Source organism: Palaemon carinicauda, chromosome 19 (assembly GCF_036898095.1).
Source record: "Palaemon carinicauda isolate YSFRI2023 chromosome 19, ASM3689809v2, whole genome shotgun sequence".
NCBI classification, from domain to species: domain Eukaryota; kingdom Metazoa; phylum Arthropoda; class Malacostraca; order Decapoda; family Palaemonidae; genus Palaemon; species Palaemon carinicauda.
In genome coordinates, this window is record NC_090743.1 from 88,681,943 (window position 1) to 88,689,291 (window position 7,349).

A 7,349-nucleotide genomic window follows, 5' to 3' on the forward strand; every position below is an offset into this window, starting at 1 on the left:
TCACTCCCGTGTAAGGTTGCTGAAGACTGTCTGTGTGAAAAAACTTCACAACGACGTTAACGGCAGGCAGATATAACTGGATATAACTACTGTATAGTAATTACTATCTAAAAGCAAAGGGGCAATTAGCGACACTTCTGTATGCCAAATGTATCAATACTTAACTATTCAAATTAATAATTTGAAGTTTTTTCAATCTGCCCCCCGCGGATTTAAATTTAAATTTCTATACAAGACCAGATTGAGCTAGCTGCTTATTCTTCTCAGAACAAATCAAAGCAGCCCCCCGTTGAATTCTTGTAATATTGTCATTAGAAACAACATTAGAATCACTCTGAGGTACAAGATTTAAATCTAACTGATCAATATGAGAATCACTTAACCCATCACCTTTAACCAAAAGAATAACAGATGATATATCCCTAAAAACAACACTTTTATTACCCTTGACCAATTGTACATGAACAGCCTCACCAAGAGAATTATAAATAACATCAAGAACTCTAGCTAAAGGGTAATTGGGAGCCTTAACCATTGAACCTTTTATCAAGACTATGTCACCTTTTGATATTTTAACGTGCTCCTTAGGGTAATATTTACCTCTGTATTTAGTTGCCTGATCTTGCAATCCAAATAAAAATTCATTGTGATAACTATTACGCAATTTCTCTTTAATATGAATTAAACGCCGAAAGTCCTTACCCAAGTCAGAAGAGTCATAATCATCAAGTTGACCTTCGTGATATATACATTCCATAACCTGTGTATCATATCCAAATTTCAAAAACTCTGGTGACAGCACCTGAAAATCATCATTCACATTCTGTTCCCTCAATGCGCCGAGTTCAGAAATGGGTTTCTTATTAGCGTAACATATGCATTGCTTAATTACATGAGAAAATTCCAGAAAATCTAGAATATTATTATGGATTGCTCCCTGTATTAACTTTCTTACCAGACCAACTCCGGACTCTATGATACCTCGAATACCACGATTCAGAGAACCACGAGGATACTGTGAAAATTCAGTGACATCGACACCCCTCTGATTGAAGAATTCCTGCACCTCACTTGCTTTCAGACATTCCTCAATCCATGTGAATGCACCACCAAGATTTGAGCCAGAATCTGAAAATACTTTGTTAGGCAAACCATAGTTGTAAACATGATTTTGAAAAGCCAATAAAAATCCTTTAGAATCAGCTGAAGTCACTATTTCAACATTAATCATGTGAGACCAAATACATTTAAAAATTACCCCATAGGTTTTAACTTTGTCACTTCCATACCTTGTGAAATATGGTCCAAAGTAATCAATGAAACATACAGAAAAAAAAACCTCTTTATGGGATTCACATTCCACAATCTATAGTCATTATCATTAACTTTAACTGGTCTACTATTAAAACGTTTACAGTGGTAACATTCATTCACAACCTTCTTAACTGTTGAAAATCCCTTGAGCAGAAAAAATGCCGGTTTCAATTTATGTGGCACATAGTAAGTACCTGAGTGATTAAACTTCACGTGAGTGTCCATTATCAGTATTCTACCGAAATCACTATTATTACTAATGAGTATTGGAGTTCTCGACATCATACCTTTAGACATCTTTCCCATTTTACATTTTACTCTAAGAATACCATCAGAGTCACAAAGTACATTCATTCTACTAACTAGCTCAGGAATAGACTTTTTTGCTTTCCGTTTTGAAGTGAAAAAATCTTGTAAATCTGGAAAGCAATTCTGTTGATCAAGCTTTAGCAAATCATTACTGCATTTTTTGTAGCTTGAATCTAATAAGGCAATTGACTGCTGGCTCTTAGAATTTATTCTTAATCTTAATTTGTTTATGAAAAGCTTAACTTTCATTAGTACTTTAATTGCTTTGTCAAGTGAAGAATACTTAGTTAAATCAACAACTGTACCAACTGACATATCTTCAACACTTGCCTTATTTACAACCAGCTTGGGTATATCCACATCATTAATCATGCCTGGATTAGGAATTACAAGCCATTCTAGTAAATTTAAATCTTCCCGTAACATCTTGGGTCCGGTCAAGTAACAAGAGTTTCTTAACTTTGAGAAGGATACTAATCTGGTCGTGAAATCTGCAGCATTTTCATTTGATCCTACGTGAGCTAACTTCACCGAGTGTGTAGACTTACAGAGGTCGACAATATTTGCGATTCTATTATTTACATATACACTTCTCTTTTGAAGCTTTGTTCTCAAGTTCTCATAATCAGCTAGCCAACTTAAGGTAATCATAGAATCTGAAAACAACATTATGTCATTAACTGCAATAGGCACAATACAAGAAGTGAGAATTTTATACAGATCAAAAGCCCTTTGCAATGCATACTCTACTGCAGTGAGTTCGAGTACAGGCATAGTTCGCCCTTTCAGATTTTTATTCAGAATCTTGTTATGGGCAGATACGAACGATACCAACTTTGAATCTCTCTCCTGCAAGTAAATAACACATCCAATAAAGTTTTTACTCGCATCACTCATTACAATTATATCAAAATTAGACTTTCTGCTACCCATATATCTTGGTATCTCTAGCCTTTCACCATTATTGAATTGTGAAGCTATGTTTCTCCATTCATTTAGCTGAGCACCATGAAGAGAAGTATCCCATTTATCTACATAATCAGACTGTAATTGCCTGAGGAAGATCTTACATCTGTTTAAAACAGGCAAGTTAGCATTATTCAAATCAAATATACTCATTACTGAACTCAAAATCTGCCTAGGAGTATTGGCTTCAACATTTAATCTAACACATGTGGCCTTTAGTACATCATTATATCTGTCCCAGCACATGCCAAGAATTTTAACCTCTTGTGGAGTCTCTGTGCCAACTTTACAGTCAATGTCAAGCTGAAATTGAGAATAATTAGTAACATACTGCTGCAATGGAAATTTATGCTGCTCAAATATTATACTGGCTTCCCTGTGAACCATTTCAACTTCATCTTCATCTGCATAACCAATTAGAAAATTATCAACATAACTGCCTTGGAAGATTCTTTTTTTCAATTCCTGAATTTCTTCAGTATCACCATCTGTCTCCAATATTAGCATTTTATAAAGACAGCACTGCAACAGATATGGAGAAACAGACATCCCAAATATTACTCGCTTTGAGCGATACACAACTGGTGTAAAATCTCTAGATTCAACATCCTTAAACCAATAAAAGAGAAATTTTGAGGAATTCTCATCATCAATGGCCAATCTGTGAAAGGCTTTTGAAATATCAAATCCAAGTATAAACTTGTCAAACCTCATCATGGTCAATGCATCACTTATTTTAAAATTCTTGTTATAACCTGGGTGAATACATTGATTCAGACTAATGCCTTTACTGCCATCATGTCTTTTTTCTGCAAGATTCGCCATGTAAATAACTCTTACTTTCGTAGTATCTCTTTCCTCTTTAATTACAGGACTGTGGCTAATGAAGAAATATTTTGGAAATTTCCTTTTATATTCTTCAAAATCTTCAACTTTTTCAATGATTCCCAAATCAATTTGTGACTGGAAAACTTCATCAATTCGCTTTAGAACATTACTGTTCATGTATTTCTTCTTCAGACTGCACAGAACCTTGAAAGCAAGTCTCTCATTTGATCCAAGAAGATCTTTATATCTAGTCAACAAAGGAATTGGTACGACATAAAATTTTTTTGAATCTCTGTAAATGTTGCATAAAATAAAATCTGTCACTTCTTGCTCAGTTTCATTAGTAACACATTCAATAGAATCCTCTTCTTCCATATTTATGAATATCTTACAATCATGACCCAACTGAGAATAATCCGCAACCTCTGCTATATCTGCCAGGCTTTCAAAATTATATATTCCATCAAGTGTTGGCACTTCATAGTCAAATCCATCAGAATCACTCTCCATAGTGCCAATGTATGAAGTAGTAGATTTTGTTTCTTCAGAAATCTTCCTATGAGACATCAAAGATGTATCTACTGCATCGGAAAGATTCTTTATCCAGTCAAAAATAGAACCAATTAATATCAGTTTATCATTAATTCTGTAAAAAGAAGTCAGTCTGTCTTTTTGACCTAGTACTCCACTCCCCATGCTCATCACACAATGCCAATCCTTTGCACCTATCAGTAGCTTTATATCATCAATGTCATGAATTCTGTTTACATCATTGAATTTATCATAAGCAACCTCTTCACCATTCTGCCTTAGCAGTTCTATTAATTTATACATATGAGGAGCTTTCATCTGAATTTTAATCTTAGGAATACAAATACAAGTAATTTCATAACTTACATCACCAATCTTAAAAGGAAAACTCACTGACTTGGTACAAATCTTTTGATTAGCATTAATCCCCTTGATAATCAAATGTATCTTAGGATCTACTACCTTTAAGTTCAAAAAATCTGCTAAACTTTCCTCAAAAAAGGAATTCTGGCTACCCGAATCCAAAACTGTATCCACTTTAACACGATCATGTTCAGTCGTCACTGTTAGTAATGGTAATAAAGAATCAACAATATCCAAATGACTAGATGCTGTAACAGTTGATGGTATTTCATTAACACTCTCGACAACATTAACCACCTTTGTGGTAGTTTGCTTACTATTACTAGAATCTGTTAGCTTTGAACTACACAAAAAACTCCAGTGTTTACCCTTTTTGCATTTGAAGCATACACCTGACGTTTGAAATCTGCACTCATTACTATTATGACCTGCTTTTAAGCATTTAAAGCACTTGTGCAATTCTTTCAATCGCTTTATTTTATCAGATACTTGCAAGTACTTTGTACAACTGGCAATTTTGTGATCTTTAGCATTACAAAGCATACATAAACTCCTGGTTAAACTAGTATTCAAACTAGTAGCCAACACTGCGGTTTTACATGGACTTTCTTTACTAATGTTTAATTGAGCGTTATACCTGCTGCAAGCTTCCAAAAATTTACCAGTGACCTCATCTAAAGTAGGATGAGACTTATTTGTGATCGCAACTATGATATCTTGAAATTTAGTAGGCAATGAAGACCACACAAAATAAAGCATAACAGTGTCCAAATCAATAGCATTTTCTATCACTGCATCAATCAGCTTCTTAATATGAGCATAAAAAATATATGGATCATCCTTGCCCCAAACAAACCTCAAGTCAGTTAACTCTTTAATGAGGACAAACTACTGAGGCATTTCATCAGCAAATGCTGCGATCAAAGTTTGTTTAGCCTGACCAAAAGTTTGCTGGGACACCTTTATAGAACTAATCATAGCCTTTGCTCTACTATGACATTGCTGCTCAAGTAAATTATACCTCTCGACTTCATTTATATTATACGGAGCAGTCAAGTGTTCAAAAACTTCAAAAAATCGCTTACATGTAAATTTATCTTCCTTAGAATCTGCATAATACCGAGGCAAATTCAACTTGGGCAAATCAATTTTAGTTCTGCAAGGAGTTTTATTATCAATCTGTACGGAGAGATTATCAAGTCGAGATTGCATTTTGTTTGACAGTAATTTAATTTTACGATGATATTCCTCACATTCAGAATCCTGCCTATCCAAATCCTCCTGCGGAACTAAGGAGTCCAGTCTAACTTTAGTCAAAATCAAATCATCCAAGGTCTGCAATCTTTGACTGTACTCACTCACAAAACTCAATTCTGTTTGCAATTCAGCTTTATCTAAAGAATCAACAGGATTACACAATTTATTATATAATACACTAACCTTACGGCGTATAGTAGTACGTCCACGCTTTTCCGATTCCGTCATCTTTAACTAACAGACAATACACCTCAAATAAATCAACTTTCAAATAAAAAACTAACACGTACAACGCGAGAGGAGGGGGACTCGGACACCGCCCAACTAGAAACGACCAACATTCCACACCAGTGCTTAAAAATATTAATCCAAAAGTTCGAAGGACCAAGCGGAAAAATGGGGAGTGGTCTACATATGTAAATATTAAATCAATATGTAATGACCACGATCATATCATTAAACCTTGCATTTTTAAGTGAAAAGGTAGAGATGGAAAAAATGCATTTTAAATATTTAATAAATTTAAATTTAAATGGTTAGACATTTATGAATACATAATTTAAAATTATATAAATTTCACTGTAGCAGCTGGTGGTGGAATGACGTAAACGAGTCTTCGAAATGCACTATTATAAGAGATTTTAAGGTTCACAACTGCGAGTGCTTAACCTTCTTCCTTTCACTCATCCGCTAAAAAATACAAAGTAAAGGAGAATCAACCACGGGAAAAATCAGAAAAATAAATACAACGCTAACAAAAAGTAACTAAAATAAATCAACAAAAATTCAACACTAATCAAAATATCAATTACTGTAATCGCCTGACTAAAATCTACAATTTTCATATAAATCAAAATCTTGAAATCAACGAATCACCGAAAACAGAAATTAACTAATCACGAAATCACTCACGTAAATATTTGCTCAAATCACCACTAAATCACAACAGCTCTCAAATTATCAGTAAAACAACTAGCAAATTTAACGAGTTGTCAAATACTTGAATAAATTTATAGACTGCATTGAAATCACAGGTTCAATCTAGTAAGAATTTAATTAATTAAAATACTTGAAATTATTCTCAAAACACTGGCATATAGAATATGTAACGCAAGAACAAGCATTAAAGCCCCTTATGCTTACCCTGTTGCGATAACAGTTCTGGCGAGTGTGGAAAAAATCATTCAACAGACGATCATCGCTAAGCAGCGTCCGGATCCCATCCTCGATGAATTAGTGTGCAATTATTTCCATGGTAGAGGAAAAATCCATAATAGTTAATCCAGCGTGTGTATAGATCCTAAAATCCACTTGAATAATGAGAGAGAGGGAAAGAGAGCTGCTCCTCCTCACTCCCGTGTAAGGTTGCTGAAGACTGTCTGTGTGAAAAAACTTCACAACGACGTTAACGGCAGGCAGATATAACTGGATATAACTACTGTATAGTAGTTACTATCTAAAAGCAAAGGGGCAATTAGCAACACTTCTGTATGCCAAATGTATCAATACTTAACTATTCAAATTAATAATTTGAAGTTTTTTCAATGCTTTTAGCATAGGTTAGGTGGGTTTTTTAAGTTAGCTTCTCCCGCCAAAATCGTTTTAAGAACGACGGCCACAGTTCAGAATATTCCCGTTTTCTACGGGATCTGGCCGTCACCCTACAAACGCTCCTATATACGTGTACGGACATGATGCCGAACGCACTTATGGCAAAAGACAAGAGGCCGAAGCCAAGAAGCCGAACGGACAGGAAGCCGAACAGTCATGAAGCCAAATGG

General features: G+C 34.7%; 1 long non-coding RNA gene across 1 annotated transcript; it reads right to left on the reverse strand.

The window, feature by feature from the left end:
- Positions 1-6,110: 6,110 nt before the first annotated feature.
- On the reverse strand, positions 6,111-7,103 carry LOC137658285 (uncharacterized). Its single transcript, XR_011047310.1, has 2 exons — positions 6,712-7,103; positions 6,111-6,258 (listed from the first exon to the last, which is right to left on the reverse strand). It is a non-coding gene; the product is annotated as an uncharacterized lncRNA (long non-coding RNA).
- Between the last annotated feature and the right edge of the window lie 246 nt (positions 7,104-7,349).